The 16,484-nt window shown below is 54.9% G+C and overlaps 1 protein-coding gene across 4 annotated transcripts in view; it reads left to right on the top strand.

The window, feature by feature from the left end:
- The window catches only part of MSI2 (musashi RNA-binding protein 2), a 408,751-nt gene that overhangs the window by 361,773 nt on the left and 30,494 nt on the right, over positions 1 to 16,484 (top strand). The window lies entirely within an intron of this gene.

Below are 16,484 nucleotides of genomic sequence, written 5' to 3'. Positions count from 1 at the left end.
GGTGGGGGGAGGGGTGGTTAGAGTCTCCTTCCCCTCTGTGTGGGCATCAGAGACTCAAGGCAGAGCCCCTGGTGTTGCCCACTCACATGCCCAGGCTGCCCAGCTCACATGTAGCTAGGGAGGCCTGGAACCCTCGCCTGGGGGGCCAAGGACCCTGTAGGGATGGAGAGCACTGCTGAAGGAAGCGATGTTTTATGCGGCTTGCTTCTCCCTAGAGGGGGCCAGCCAGCCTTTCTCAGACCTGGAGAACAGCAAGAATGTGTTGGGGTGCTTGGGGTGTTTGTGTCCTAAGGACAGCTGGAGTTCTAGAGAAGATGTTAGGAGCAGAGTTCTTTCGCCTTAGGTTCTGTACTGTGGGAGGAGGTTCTAGAGAGCTGGACCTCCACTCCTGGTTGGTCATCCTGCCAGACCCGGAGGCCTGAGCTGCAGGGAGGCCAGCGGGGTGGGATGTGGCCATGGCGGGGGTGGCGTTCTAAAGGCAGTGGAGATGGGGGCTCATGGTGGGCGAGGGCTTCAGTCCCACCTATGCTCGGGCTGAGCTTCAGAAGGGGAGGGCTGTGATGGGGGAGGTAAGGAGGCACTGGGACCCTGGGAGCCGTGCCCTCCAGGGGACAGGTCCTCACCCAGCCACAGAAGCCCTTGTCCTGGCTGCCCAAGACCACAGGCAGGTCATCCAGGGTCTCAGGGCCTCCCTTTTGTCTTCTGTAAATGAGGGACTTGGGCTAGATGGTCCCTGGGTCTGATTGGAAGGGGAAGGTGGAGGCAAACAGTAGACCCAAGAGCAGAGGTTCACGTAGCGGGAGTGAGTGGGGGGGGCTTCCCCACAAGCCTGTCCCCCTGGCAGGGTGGTCCCCCACCAGGGCAGGGCCCTCAGCAGGAGTCCCTGGCTGCCCCGAGGGGGACCCCCCACCCCTGCTCATCTGCAGGTGGCAGCTCCAGTGGCCATGGGCCTGTCCGAGCAGGATATAAGGCATCCCATGCCGGGAAGCTGGGCACAGTCTGCACCTCCCCAGGATTTCCCCTGAAGCCTGGAGATGTAGAAACCCTGTTCAAGGGGGTCACCACCAGCAAAGGTCAGGGCTCGAATTGGGACCCAGGTAGCCTGAGTCGTAACTGCCATACTTCCTCTTTCTAGCATCCATCCGTCCAGTACAATCAATCACACCAGCCACGTGAAGCTTCTAAAATTTAAATTAAGTAAAATGAAAATTCAGTTCATCAGCCACACTAACCACATTTCATTTACTCAGCAGGCTAGTAGCTACTGTCTGTGCAGAATATAGAGCATCTAATGGGTGGGATGTCACTGTCCTTTCTCAGCCTAACGATGGGCAGAGGCAGGTGTTTCTTAACACCGACTGCCTCCTCTCCACCTGAGCTGGCGCTCTCCGTGAATCCCCCTCTCATCTGCCGCTGTCCCTGCTACTCTACCTGTGTGATCTGGGCTTGCCGCACACCCTTCTAGCCTCACAGTTGGTGTTAAATGCCTGCCTCTGCCCACTGTTAGGTTTCTATGAAAAAAAAAAAAAAAGAGAGATGTGCCCATCAAGAGGGCTAGACGCTTCGGGTAGTTATTAGAGTGGGGAGCAATTCTCTTCCAGAAAGACTGAGTGATGGTGCACCCCTAGGGACGCGGCTCCTTCCCACGCCCAGATGTCTGCTGTGTGGTCCTACCCCCGCCCTCCTGGATTGGCGTGGGGGCTGGAATTCTTACGATCCTGATCATGGTCTCCCATTTCCTCACTTTTTTCCCCTCTGATTTCAGTTCGGTTTGTTAATTTCTGTTCTTTTTTCACTTTGCAGACTATTGCCAGTTTCACAAGACACAGTTTTTATCAGCTAGCTCTTAAGAGAGGCGTGACAGATTGGGGCTTGCTCCCATCGCTTGGAGAGAGGACAGGGTCCCGGCCAGGGCCACCCGGCTGCCACCAGTGCCCGCCGAGCACTGTCCTGGCTGCCTGTTGGCACAAACGTTCTTTTTCTCCTTCGTAATTCTTGGGAAGGACTCACGTCCCCAATGCTTCACTCGGTTTTTTAAAGTCAGCTTTGTTCCCCAGTTCCCTCCCAGTTTGCTTTTTGTCTGCACTGGGAGTCCCTCCCCACCGAGGCCGCTTGTCACCCTCCCAGTGCAGCAGGCCAGAGGGGAACTTCTCTCGAGCGGTGTGGAGCTTCCTCGCGGGAATCCAGGGAGAAGGCATCAGCTTACTTTAAACAATACTGGTGCATTTCATGGATGGGCTGTTCAGTGCTGGCCCACAGGGGTGGAGGATATGCGACCCGTCCACTGTATCCTGTGGTGGACAGTTCCAGAAGTGAACACACACGCACACAGATTGTTCTGTAAATACTAACGTGCACAATGTAATCTGGAAGAAAAATTGTACAAACATATCTGGGTGTCTTTGTCTTTTGGAGCCAGCCCCTCTGTGGTTGTTGCTATAATCATGCACACTTATCTCTGGGAAGGGGGCCGTGGAGGCACCCTGGTGAGGCCTCACCTTAGGCCCTGTGGGCACCGTCCACTCTGGGCCCTCTTTCCCAGCACCTCTGCCCCCACCTGGCTGCCCACTGGCCTTGCTTTCCCGGATGGGTATAGAGGGCTCATCCTGATCAGGTCAGGACCCCAAAGGGCTTCCTTTCCCTATGACCCAATCATCCACTTCTCTGCTCTCTTGGATTAATGAGCTACGTACGGCTCAGTTGGCCCCTCAGGAATCACCCCTTGTTCATCCTCAGGGCTTGTGAGAAGTGACCTGCGTGCGTCTGTCAGATGCATTTGATGTAAACACAGCCATCTGTCTGAATGTCAGTGTTCCTGATGACTCAGTGATAAAGAACCCACCTGCCAATGCAGGAGACGTGGGTTTGACCCCTGGTTCGGGAAGATCCCCTGGAGAAGGCAATGGCAACCCACTCCGGTATTCTTGCCTGGAGAATCCCATGGACAGAGGAGCCTGGCGGGCCCCATGGGGTCGCAAAGAGTCAGACACGACTTAGCAACAAGCATGCACACACATCCTTTAGGCCCAACGTGTGCAGTTTGGCTCATCTCATTAAAGATGTTTGATGTCGTCATTGGTTAATTTCCTTTTATTTTCCCACAGACTTTTTCATAGATGCTATTTTTCAAAATCTGTATGGCTTTTTTTTTTCCTGCTTGTTTTGTTCTGCTGTGAATTGCTTTGCTTTAGTGAACTTGTGCTAGTATACTTAGCTCACAGACGTTCAAGCCATTGTGAATTTTCCTCATCTCCATAAATAGTTCATCTGTGCTTCTCCCTAATGACATTTTATTTTTACCCCCATAAGCAACTAAGGTAGAAAAATAAAATGTTTACCATGGATGTGCTGTGTGCTGCCGTGTCTCAGCCTCACAGCACCCTGTTCGCACTCCGGGAGAGGTGACTGCACTAAGTAACCGGCCCCAGTGACAGCCTGGTGCGGCTTCTGAAGGCAGGTGCACTTGCCCTGGCGGTCTCTGCCCCCAGCCCTCCCTGCTTCCTCTTGTCTCCTACACTTGCTCGAGGCGGCCCTGTCCTTGAGTCACAGCGGAGCACAGGCGTGCAGCAGCTGTGTGGTCCACCCCGCCACCCCTTCCTTCCTCTGCCTTCGCCCCCACCCCCAAGGGAAAACACTGCTGAACATCTGGAGCCCCTGACATCTGTACACCAGGTGTGTGTGAGCCCACACATGCACTGTGCACACCAGCCAACATGTGGTTTGCACGTGGCTTGCTTTCCAAATTCCCCTGTACGGTGGAGGTCCGAGGAGGCACCTATGTTGCAGGATGTAAAGCTAGAAGATCTCATTTCCAGGTCCTACTTGCTACGCAGTAGCCATGCAACCTTGAGCAAGTGACCTAGCCTTCTGAGCCCTCGACATTATAACACTGCCAAGGTTGTTAGAATTAAGTAGGATATTGTGTATATGTGAACATGCCTTGTCAACTGGTAACTGCTGTACGGCTGAAAGTTTAGAAATAGTGGGCGTTAGTGTTCTTATTCTGTCACTTGCCAGAATGGTTTTTGCTTCCTCGTCACCCCCCATGAAGCTGCCTGCTGGGGGATCTACTTAACAGTGAAAGAAATGATTGGGGATCCCCAAGAGAATTACTGGGACTCCCTGCTTTACCCTTCCTCGTCCCTCCCTCCCCATTTACTGATCATCAGGCCCTGGATTAGGTACCAAACATCTAGACATGAATAAAATCCCTTCTCAGGATGCTCATGGTCCAGCTGAGGGAGAGAGAACCAGTGATCAAACCCACTGGCATCCTGGGACGGGTGCTTAGCTAGAGAGAGGGAGTCTTTTTCTGCTACAAGAGGACAAAACAGGCTGCTAGTCCTGCCTGGAGTGGCACCAGAACTGGGTCTTACCAAGTGAAATAAAATGAGATGGGTAAAGAAAAGAAGGAATTACCCCCCAGGCAGAGAAATGACTTCCTTAGACACTGAATCAAGTACTTTTTAAAAAGAAAACAGTATAATAATGGCCTTGACAAAATAAGAATTTGTTTTTTCTTTCCAATGTGGAAGAAACCTGGATGTCACTCTGCAGTATCAGGGATCTGAATTTCTCTCATCTTTGTGTTCTTTTCTCTTCAACATAAGACTGCATCTCATAGTCTGAGGAGGCTGCTCAAGCTCCAGCCATTGCATACTCATCCCATAAGAACACATCTCTTCCCTTTAATAACACTCCTTAGAAGTCATGTGTGGCACTCTGTGTAGATCCCTTTGGTCAGGCCTTAGTCATATGGCCAGATGTAGCTGCTGGGGAACCTCAGAAATGTCTGTCTTCCTGGTAACTATGTACCAACTAAAAACAGGATTCTGGTATTAAGGAAGACGCATGAAATAGATATTAGGGGACACTTAGCAATCTCTGCCACAAACCTGAGAGAGGATACGGTGCAGGTCCTAGGGATTAAGAGCAGTTCAGTGTATGGGGTGCTTGCAAGAGCATCTTGGAGTGGGGGTAGGGGAGAGACAAAGTTAGAGAGGGAAGCAGGGCTGAGTGAGTGTTGTCAGGTTCCGGAATTCACAAATTTGATCCCCAAAACACATGAAAAGTCCTTAGGGTGAAGTCGCTTAGTCGTGTCCGACTCTGTGACCCCATGGACTGTAGCCCACCAGGCTCCTCAGTCCATGGAATTTTCCAGGCGAGAGTACTGGAATGGGTTGCCATTTCCTTCTCCAGGGGATCTTCCCAACCCAGGGATCGAACCCGGGTCTCCCGCACTACAGGCAGACACTTTACCATCTGAGCCACCAGAAAAGTCCTTAGTGACTTTTAAGTCGAGGAATGATGTGATCATCTCCAAAGCGAGTCAGAAGTGGTTTGCAGGGGTAGAGGGGGCAGTGAGGAGCGTGTGCAGGTGCGTCAGAAGGATGCCCCCCTCTTTCTGCACTGCCCCGCCTCCTCTCTGGGTCTGTTCCTCTCCCCGGCCTCAGGTTCACTATGGCCCTCTGGGGTCTTTCCGCTCTCCTGGGAACAGCACTGCTTCATTCGGCCCCAACCACCAGAAAGTGTCTCAACCACAGTCTTGGCTACTGAAGTGGCCTCAGACTCGGGGCCCTTGGGACAGTCAGGAGGGTCAGGCCAGCACCCCAGGCTCCATGCTCACACCTCCCTCCTAGGGCGATGGTCTGGGGACAGCCAGGTGGGACAGGTCCCATGTGGGGAGACCCTGGGCTTCTGGTTCTGAAAGTGCCGGTTTGAGCTTCTGTATCCTCAGCAATGAACATTGGTTTCATCCCAGATGCTGATGAGGACTGACTTCCTGGGGCACTGGCCTGAGAAGAATCACAAGGCCAGGTCTTAGCTCAGCAGAAAGGGGGCTGTGGTTGATTAGCGATGCCTGCGTGGTGGCCGGATCTGGGGCTCAGGCCTGCTCACTGCATATTTTGCCTTGCTTATTCTAGCCTAATGACGGTTCTCAGACGCTGGTTGATGGTTTTTTGGTCCCTCTGAAAGATGGTCATTCTGTTCCACATGGAGGGTATGGGTCTTAGGGTGGGGGCCGTGGCTCACATTGATGCTGTTTCCTCTGGGGGAGAAGCTGCTGTTGTGCATCTTTGGCCAAGGCTCTGCGATGGACGCTGAGGTCAAATTGTCTGGTCTTTAGGCAAAGACCAAGGCTTAGGGGTCTTGTCTTATCCTGAGCTGAGGGCCATGGCTTGAATGTGGAAAGCGGAGGGAAGATAGCACAAGATCTCTTAAACCAGATGACCGGCGAAAGCAGCCTTGGCCATAGGAAAGGGGCTACTTCCGCAACCAGCTCCCACCCAATCTGTCAGTTCTTTCCAGTTTACAAGATGTGGAAAGTGTTCAGAAATGCTGGCAGCTGCCCTGCCGAAGGCCTGGGGTCCTGCCTGGATGGGGCCCCTGGGCCTCAGGGAGTGACTCCAGGGACCTCTCGGCCACCCCTCGGCCAGCCCACCAGGTGGCCGACCGAGACCCTCGTGCTCAGCCCCTGCTCAGGAGACCGGCACTTGCACTCCCACCAGAAAACGTTCTGCTTTCTCTGCTCAAGTTCTTGGAGAGAAAGGAGCGAGCCTCCCTCCCAGCCTCTGTGACTTGGGGGAGGTGATTGCGGGGCCGCTATGGTGGAATCATAGGACCAGTGGCTAGGGATGCCACGTCACGTGGACGTCAATTTAAAGTGAGGACTTTGCTCCTACTGAAGTTTGTAACGAGTCCCTTCCTCATTCCCGGCCCCAGAACCGCCCTCGAGGGGAGCTCTGGTGGACCATGTGGTGCCTCAGCTCTGCCGGTACCTCCTGGCTCGGCACTCCTGGCTGGCTTCAGATCAGAGCCCCGTCAGTGAGCGATGGCTGGTCCTCACTGGAGGGGACCTCTTCTTGAAATGCCAAAATGGAGGTTGGCTTCCCAGGTCCATTGATAAAAGAGTCCCGGGGCCCACAGCTCTGTGTTTCAGCACTGTGACTAGAGAGGCTCCGTTGAAAGGGGAAGACCCTCCCAACCCAGCAGCGGGCTCACATCTGCTCCACCGCCAGCCTTGAATCTGCACCGCCCTCCAGCCCCACCCTCATCTCTAGGATCGCCCCTTCACAGACCACAGACGGGACCCTCAGGCAGGCTCGAAGCCTCAAGCCAGCTCTCCCTGTGGTCCGCCCACTCCCATGCCACCCGGCCCGGTGCAGACTGGCGGTTTATCCCCTCATTTGGATATTAAGTCCAGGTCAGTCAGGACAGTGCAGCTGCTGCTTTAGAAGAAAATGGGGAAGTTGAAGTCAGCAGCATACCCGGATCCTGGCGTGAGCTGCGGGTGGGCCACCCTCCCACGCGGCCACCTGTGCTGGAGAATTAGAAGCGGACGCTCTTCCCGATGAGGAAAGCAGAGCGTGGTGCCTAACCGGCGCTTAATAAATGTTTGTAAAATCAATTGGAGCAGTCTGAATTGACAGGGATTGCGGATTTCACTTTTGATCAGGTTTCTGCGCCTCTTGAAACTCCCTCTGCACAAGTGAAGGGAAACGTGATTCGGTGTGCTGGGGCTAGAGCACCCTATTCTCCAAAGGGGAGTGAGTGGACCAAGTTCTTTCCCCCGGCTTGCTGTGGGAGGCCAGCCACCTCTGGGCCTTGATTTCCCCGTCTGTCCAACGGGATTACTGACCCCTGTCCTATCCCCTTCCTCAGGCTGCTGAGAGGGTCGCCGGCCGGGCACACGCTCCAGCTCTGGGAAGGGGGCGTGGCCCGGCCAATCCTGTGCGGGCGGCAGTGGGCGTGGCTTCATGCCGTTCTGCACGGCGGAGACTGAGGTCCTGCGTGGAGCCCCCCAGACCGGTCTCCGCCAGCGGTGTCCTCACGCCCCTCTCACTCCTTCGAGGCCCCTGTACCATCAGGCTCACAGAGCCCCCAGTAAGCCCGCCAGCAGGAACATAATCACCTTTCTTCAAGCCCTTCAGTTTTAATTTCCATCAGCAAAAGCCAATGAAAGACTGCAGCTTAAAAAAACCCAAAACAACAGCAACAACAAATTACAGAGTGTGAGGTTGTGGGCAGACGGCAGTGCCAGGCCTGAGGGGTGGGCAGCTCGTGCCTCCAAGCCAGGGTGGCCAGGAGGGGCGCTGTCCCCTCCCCCCAGCCTGAAAAGGCAGCGCAGAGTCCTGCCTGGAGAACTTTGCCCTGAGTCCGCGTCCGCTTGGATCCCCTGCCCCTGAGAAGCCGCAACCAATGGTGTCACCACCTGCGCTCCTGCGCCTTCAGCTGGGGGTGTAACAGCAGAGGGCAGTCTGTGCGGTGGGCTAGACCGTGACATCAGGACCCACTCTGGGGGTCAGGAAGGGATCCTAAGCCCAGTGAGGAAGTCAGAGTCTGCAGGGGTGTCACACAAGTGGCCAGACGTATCCCTCTGGGGTCTGACTGGGCGGGGGCGCAGGAGGAGTAACTGCCTGGAAAGCTGTCGGGAAGGAGTACCATCTGGATGGGTTTTCAGGTACGAGTAGAAGTTTGCCAGGCAGGAGATGAAGGAAGGGTAGTCCACATCAAGGGATCAGCAAGTGTAAGGGCACAAAAGCATTGCACGTCTTCTCCCCCTGCCTCCGTTGGGCAGATGCTATCCCATCATCTGGGCCAGAACAGCCAGACAACCGACCTTGGCATTGGAAAACTGATGCCGCTTCTTCCCAGACGCAGCAGCTCACGGGCAGACACTTTGTGGACCAAAAAGGCTGTCCCATGCTTCCCTTTGGCTGGTCCCTTTTGGGGCGTCTCTGGGTAGCACTGAGCTGGCCCAGTGGGCCCTGGGTTCTGGCTGCCCCAGGGTTGGCTTCCTGTGAGCTGAAGAGTGTCACCCAGATGCAGTCCCCGAGACGGGGACAGGACTGGGGGTGCCGACACCCGCAGAAGCCCTGCTGCCCGGCTCCGAGCCTGAGGAGGTGTTTTATGGCCCCAGGGCACCCCGGTTTTGCAGGGAAGGGCGTGGGGCCTGTCCTGTGGCTCTCTGTGGAGCAGGTTTAGGGCCTGTCCACACTTCTTTGTCTGTGCCAGGGGCACCAGCCTTGAGCACGTCAGGGTTCAGGTAAGGCTCAGGGCAGGAAGCGCTGTCTTCTCCTCCCCGCTCCTCTCCTGTTGGTTCCTCTTCTCCCCATCCATCCTTTTACTCATTCAGCACATAGTCATTAGCACCTGCTGTACCACGGCCCCACCTAGATGCTGGAGATAGTGATGAGCCAGAGACACCGCCCTGCTGGGTACAGCATGTGCTGGGGACAGAGGAACAAGCAGGGAGAACCCCCAGAGGCTGCCCTAGCTGAGCCCTTCCTAGAGGAGCCTGGGGGCACTGGACAAGTCCAGGCGGCATGACCGCCAGTCCAGCTGATGAGGGCAAGCTGAAGGGCTCCAGGGTCCTTGTCCCCGTCCCAGGGCTGTGACCAGCCAGGCCCTCCCTGGGGCCCTGCAAGCCCTCCTGCTGTCACATTACCCACCCAAATTAGAGCTTGTACTTCAGATGAGACGTATCCTTATCACTCACAAGCAAAGTATAAATATGATCTATTAAAGCCCTTCGGATGTGAAATGTCATGTAAATTAAGAGGATTTTAGAATAGGAAGGCTACGCTACTGTTATCACCGTGGGCAATAATAATAAAAATAGGAATAGAAGTTATTATTCCGCTTACTGAGAGCTCATCCAGTGACATAACGGGCCACTGGTGCCGCCATTCCACCGAATTTCTCAGCAGCCCTTCGAGGAGGTGGTTAACCGCGCTTGCAGAGGAGCAGAGTGAGGCTGAGGGGAGAGTTGCATAACTCGTCTCGGATGGCACAGTAGTGAGCCTGGGAGATGGGGTTTTTGCCACTTCGCTTTTAATCACATAGTGCATGGTTTCCTTTAACCTCTCCGGACCTGAGTCCTTCACTGAGGAACATCTTCCAGGAGGGCGGGGTGTTGCAGGGAGAGCTCACTGAGATACTTGGGGAAATCTTCTTGGCCATGGAAAGCGCCCCAGTGACAGGTGGTGTTCTTATCATCAGGGTTGTAATCATGTTCTCATCGGCTCGTCTACTTTTAAAGGTCAGGAGACAAAGGCACAGAGAAGGTTCTATCTGCACTTTACCCTTTGACCCAGGGCTGACGTGTGGTGGCAGGATCTGCAGGCTGATCGAAGTTTTAATGATTTTTCTGTGTGCTGTGCTGTGCTTAGTCCATGAGTCGTGTCCAATTCTTTGCGACCTCATGGTCTGTTGCCAGCCGGGCTCCTCTGTCCATGGGATTCTCCAGGCAAGAATACTGGAGTGGGTTGCCTTTCCCTTCTCCAGGGGATCTTCCCAACCCAGGAATCAAACCCAGGTCTCCTGCATTGCAGGCAGATTCTTTACCAATTGAGCCACCAGGGGAGCCCAAGAATAGTGGAGTGGGTGGGCTGTCCCTTCTCCAGGGGATCTTCCTGACCCAGGAGTGAAATCGGGGTATCCTGAATTGCAGGTGGATTCTTTACCAGCTGACCTACTAGTTTCTGTCCAGGTTGGTAAATAGTGGCTGCCTGGAGCCCCCAGAGTGCCTCCCATTCCCCCCACCTTTGGATCTCCCCCACAGCCCCCTGACCATCCGGTGGGCCACCAATTCAACACCTGAAACAGCCCATCTCAGGAGTCAAAAAGTGAAGGAGTCTGTGTTTACAGGGCTGGGAGCTTGAGGTCAGAGCTGTTAGTTTACCCACAGATGGTGGGCCCAACGTGGAGCCTGGGGTCTTTCGGCAGAAAGTCTTGGGGTGCTCAGGACTCGAGCGTCTGCTGTCCTGGTCCACAGAAGTGGGTGCTGTCAGACTGGCATTTTCCTGCAAAAGTCCATAGACTGCAGCTAGGGAAACAAGCAAGTGAGGAGCCCCAGGGAGTTCAGGTGTTTAGATTTAAATGGCTCAGCGAGAGACCCAGTGGGGAGGATGCAAAACATTGACTCCTTAATCTGCAATTGGACCGCTGAACTTTGAGAAGTGTGAGAAGTCATCTGCACAGTGAGCTCTGGAAGGACCAGTGGTCAGGCAAGTGGCTTGTCCTGACACATCGGTGGTCGTTGTGACAGTGACTCAAAAGCGGAAATGACAATTTTATGAGGAGTGAGCGGAGGGGTGGGGGAGGGAAGGAGAAACTCTCCAGATTGTTTGCTGATGTCTCCTCAGAAACTAAGGGTGAGACGCCTTCCCTTTGAAGGTCTTGATCTTGGTCTCGGTCTCAGACAGGCTGATGTTTGTCCTGGGGCAGCGAGAGCTGGCTTTGGTGTGGACTCCTGGTGGCCGTTCTCACCCTTGCGGCCCTGCTCCAGAGAGGGATGAACAGGGTATCCTCCCATGCCCAGCGCAGGCAGAGCTGTTGTATCAGCCATCCTGACGTTGGCCCTGCGGTCAGCGCTGCAGAGAAACCTTGCCTTGTCCACAAGGCCCAGATGGTCAGGCCAAAGCTGGAACTCTCGGGGGCCCAGAAAGAGAAGGATTTACCCCCTTTCAGACAGGGTCCTGTCTGGAAAAAAATTTGAAGGATCTGTGTTGGTATCATGTGCCCGGGCCTAGCTGGATGGGTTTTTTTTTAACTGAATTGAAATGGTGAGACCTTTGCGGTCTGAGTCAAGATCACAACCACAGGAAAACCTCCGTTCCCTTTCCTTTTGTGTCCTGGATCCTGGAGAAAAAGTTGGGGTGGCCACCTCCCGCACTCCACCATCTTGCTACACTGAGGCTTCTGATAGCTGCCCCCCTTTCCAAGCAGGATTTGACGTAGCCACACCCAGGTCTTGAGCTCAGCGGTGAGAAGACCATAGAGCGGTCACGCGCCTGGCTCCAAGCTGGTGGGTCCAGGGCCGATCCCCGCTTCTCCCTGGCAGAGTGGTCACAGCTCCCCTTTCACCTAAGACCCTGGTGGACAGTTTTCTCTCTGTTCCCGGGGAGTTGGTTTGTGGGCAGCCTGGTCCACAGCCGGGAGCCCCCTTTCTCGTCAGGCACTAGTGACTAGAAGCTCTGTGAGAGTGGAACATGCGTATGTGTAGTTCACTGCTGTGACCCCAGTGCTTAGAACAGTGCCCGGCATCTAGGTACTCAGTGATGTGAAGGTACTCAGTGAAAGTACTCAGTGGTAGGTAGGTACTTAGTGAAGGTACTCAGTGATATGTAGGTACTCAGGTAGGTGCTCAGTGAAGGTACTCAGTGATAGGTACTCAGTGAAGGTACTCAGTGATAGGTAGGTACTCAGGTAGGTGCTCAGTGAAGGTTTATTGGGTGGATAAGGAGCTGAGAGCAGGGTGGGAGTTACAGAGGTCCCTCACGGAGGTCCCTGCACAAGTTCCAGCTGAGCAAGGGCTGTGTGGGCCCAGCTCTCTGTCAGGAGGCAGAAAGGCCCTTGGAGAAGGGTGCAGGGCCAGGGTCCCCAGATAGAGCTTTCTACATCCTGCTTCCCCAGAAGAGCCCCAGGACTCCAGCAAGCAGTGCCTAAAACCATGTTCTCTGATGCAGCCACGTTTGGGGAAGCGCTGGGAGTTTCTGTCATCCACGCTGTGCCCAGACAGATGGTCAGGCTCTCTGGGGGTGGGGCCCCAACGTGAGAAGAAGAGGAGGCCCTGGGCAGCTCTGAGTGCCTCCTGGAGACGCGGGATGTGCTGGGGAGGGGGCAGGGAGTGCTCGGAGCAAGCACAGTGCAGGAAAATTGTCCTTCCTAATGTACCGTTCGGGATGGAAGGACATTAGAAGAGAAGTTTGCAAAGATACCCATCACAACCACAGCCTGTTAGAGCCATAAGGAACCTCAGAATCCCCCATCCAAGATCACAGAAATAAGTAGGAACCAAGCCAAGAGAGTATCTTCTCAAACCAGGAAGGGGAGAGGATGCAAAGAAACAGGTCCATGACCACAATGGAAGGGCAGTAGGGCCCTTCAGTGTTGACTGAAAGCCATGGACACCCCAAGGCTCCCTCTCAGTCAGGGATTCTCTGCCCCCACAGTGCATCAGAATGACCTGAAAAGACTTACAAAGATCAGGATGGAGACCCTCCTGGTTCTTGTGTGCTCAGGCTCCCTCAGCCAGGATAGAGACCCGCTGCTCTGAACGGAGACCCTGCTGGGGCTCTCGAAGGAGATGGTCACGAGGGTTAGAGCCCCTCATAGTCTCAGGAGGGCCTTCCCTTCTGCCAGGGCAGCGGGGAGACAGACTATGCAGATGTGAGCTGAGATCTGACCTTTTAAAAATTTTGAAAGCCTTTGAACCAAAGGTTCTCCCCCTTGGCTGCACCCAGGGGATCGCCTGGGAAGTATTTAAGGGTCTCCCTGTCTAGACTGAACCCTAAACCAGATAGATCAGAACCTCCTGGGGTGGGACCCAGACCTCAGCATTTGTGAAGACTCCCCAGGTGGTCCAGTGATGGGGCGGCGTGAGGATGGGTCCACCAGACAGACCCCTTCACTGCTCATCGTGCTCCCAGCCCGCTCCTGTGGGCATCTGAGTTTGTGGCCCTGGGGTGCAGGGTCACGGGGGTGGAGGGGCAGTCGAGCCTGCAGGCAGCGTTGCCTGTCAGCTCAGTTTACCCAGAGCGGTGTATCCCTGCCCTGGTGCTCCTCCACTGCCTCTGGGCGTCTGACCATCATCAGCTGGTGCTCCACTAGAGTCTTCTGTAGGCAGAAGTGGGTGAGCGCCACAGAATAAAAGTAGGTGTGGGTCATACAGTTCTCAAAAAAAAAAAAAGAAAGTGCCATCAACTTCTGTTTTTCAATAAAACCTCACAGCTCCAGCCAGTCCAGAAAAAGCATCTCATTCTATGTCGATGGGATGGCAGCAGCTTTCCCTTAAATGGGTTGTTGACACCAGAGGTGTGGTAGGGCCAACCCCAGAGCCCCCTTTCCAGTGACAGAGGGATGTGGGTTTGTCACCCTCTTACAGGCTCAGGGAGGCTCGGAGGTGGAGGGACTTTAGAGGTCATCCAGCCTGACCTTCTTGCAGGAGAAAGGAGCTAGTTACTCTGGCACACGGAAGTGGAACATTGAGTTTGATGCCAACCCCAGTGATTCCTCTGTTATCCCACTGGTGGGGCGGAGGAACTGCATACTGGTGAGATTGGGTCTTTGGGTCTGAATGACAGCTCCCAGGAGGTGTGACACCTGCCCGTGCCTGGAGTTCCACCTTTGGTGCTTCATTCTTCCACACCCAAGCATCTTCTTTTTAAATGCAAGATTCTAGAACAGGAGAAACACACTACCTTCCTAACACCTAAGTTGCCGGGTAGGCAACCTGGAGCTCTCAAGTCCTGAGATTTCATTAGCAAGACATTTTCCCCCTTTGTGCCTAATTTACCACTGCAAAATGGGATGTATTAGGCCACCAGCGTCGAGCCAGCCAGCTTGGCCCATTGTTAGAGCTGAGTGGAACGCACGTTCTAAGTCTGAGGTCTGGAAATTTCGTTCCACTAAAAGGACAGCATGAAGTTGGGACGTCATGAAAGATTCCAGCCCAATGTTACCAACAGGGATTCAGGCCTCCCGTGTGCTAACGACCTGCTGACCCTGTGGCCCAGCATGGATGTGGAATAGCCCTGCCTGGAGCAGAGCCGTGTCTTGAGGGCAGGGCTGATGGCTGGACAGAGAGAGACCTGGAAGTCTCATCAGAGGGCAGCTGACACTCACTGAAGCTTACTTCCTGGCAGGCAGTCATCTAAGCACTTTGCATCTATTAATCTCCAGTTAATAGTGTCCATCTCTTTTACAAACGGAGACACCAAGGCACAGAAAAAGGTTAGGAGGCAGCCTGCCAGGAATCGCTCAGCTAGAAGGTGCCTGGGCCAGGATTTGAACCCGGACGGGCTCCTTGTCTGTGCACTTGGCTGTCAGGCTAACCTGCCTCTCAGGGATGAGACTGGTTGCCCCCCTTCCTGCATTGGCCACACAGGCTGTGTTGGGGAGGGAGCCCCTCTCTGCATTCCCGGCCGCTGAGGGGGGATGGTCATCGGGGTAGTGGGGTGTTAGGGTGCCCACGGGCACTCCTGGAGCAGGGCCTCTGCCACGCTTGCCTGGCCCTCAGCCATCACGAGGAGTCCCGAGCCCTACCAGGCCTGCCTAATTCCCTGCAGTCTTGCCCTAACACCCACTGCCAGGGCAGCCTGAACCCCCACCCCTCAAAAATAAAACAAGAGAGGTTTCTCTAGGAGGGACCCTGCCGCCAGTGCCCACTGACTCCCGGGGGCCTGGGGAGAGATGCTGAGAACAAGATGGAGAGGATCTACAAGGCTCCCCCTTCCTGTTCTTCCAGCTCCCACAGGTCCAGCCCTGGGAGCTTCTGGTCCTGGGATCCCTCCTGCCATCCTGGAGGCAGGCTGCACTGCCTCAGGGCGGCTTAGGCCCGAGAGGGCCCCTGGCTGGAGCAGCCCCAGAGTCCCCGACACACACACACCTGTTTCCTGGGGATACACACAGACACACACACCTCTTTTCTGGGGACACACACACACATCTTTCCTGGACACATACACACCTCTTTCCTGGACACACACACACACATACACACCTCTTTCCTGGACACACACACACATACACCTCTTTCCTGGATCTGTGCTCGCACATCCCCTGCAAACTCCACCACCACGGAGAGCCCACTGGCCTTGGAAATGGCATCAGGGGCTTAGCTGTTTCCAGCATGTTTGGGGTGACCAGTGAAGCTGGGCAGCCTAACAGGACAGGAGCGGTAGCAGGGAGCAGGAGAAGCGGGCCCAGAAGCCAGCCCCGTGCAGGGCGCTGGGACAGCAGCCTCCTCCCTGGGGCTTCCCAAGGAGGCCGGGCCGGGGTCCGGGGCTGTGGCCCTGTGCTCTGAGGGTGCCTAGCTGTTCTGGGCACACCAGGTGGCTCTCCTCCCCTGCCCCCCCTCCTCACACCTGTCACTCCGCTCAGCCTGCTTTGATGCTTGAGATTAAATTCCAGCCCTCAGCTGTGTCTGCTGCGCAGTCTCCAGCAGGAGCCTTTATCTGAGATTAAGGATAATGGATTTCCTTTCTTAGATAAGGTTTTTTTTTTCTCCCTCTTTCTCTCAGACTTTCTGTCCAAAATGCTCTCAACTTCAGAAAATAGACCTTTTGTTGAAGTCTTTTTATTGATTCAACTCCCCTCCCCCAGGTCAGGTCTGTCCCCTCTCCATTGCTCCCCACTGCCTTCTTTTCATGCTTCCAGGGAGACCTGTTCCGAGCAGGAGGTGAGAGAGTGCAAAAGCCTAAGGACCTTCCTCTGTGCCTGCCCACTTCCTTCTCCCCCAGCGTCCCCTGAGCCCTGCTCCCGGCCTGCAGGGGAGCCCGGTGTCGAGTTCGGACTGGGAGAAATAACTTGACTTCTTGCTTATTTTCCTTCAGCACTTTCCGCCAGCACCCACATCTCCAGAAATCTAGATCCTGCCCGGAAGAGATGGGGAGTGGACTTGGTGGGGAGTCCCTTCCTTGGTCTCGGCAGGGGTCATTGCCGTGTACTTTTGTTTCACCTGGATCTTTCTTTTTCCCCCT

The sequence above is a fragment of the Bison bison genome, unplaced genomic scaffold, assembly GCF_000754665.1.
Source record: "Bison bison bison isolate TAMUID 2011002044 unplaced genomic scaffold, Bison_UMD1.0 scf7180017864317, whole genome shotgun sequence".
Classification (NCBI taxonomy): domain Eukaryota; kingdom Metazoa; phylum Chordata; class Mammalia; order Artiodactyla; family Bovidae; genus Bison; species Bison bison.
The sequence above is the reverse complement of the archived record's forward strand: the minus strand, read 5'-3'. Positions and strand labels throughout refer to the sequence as shown.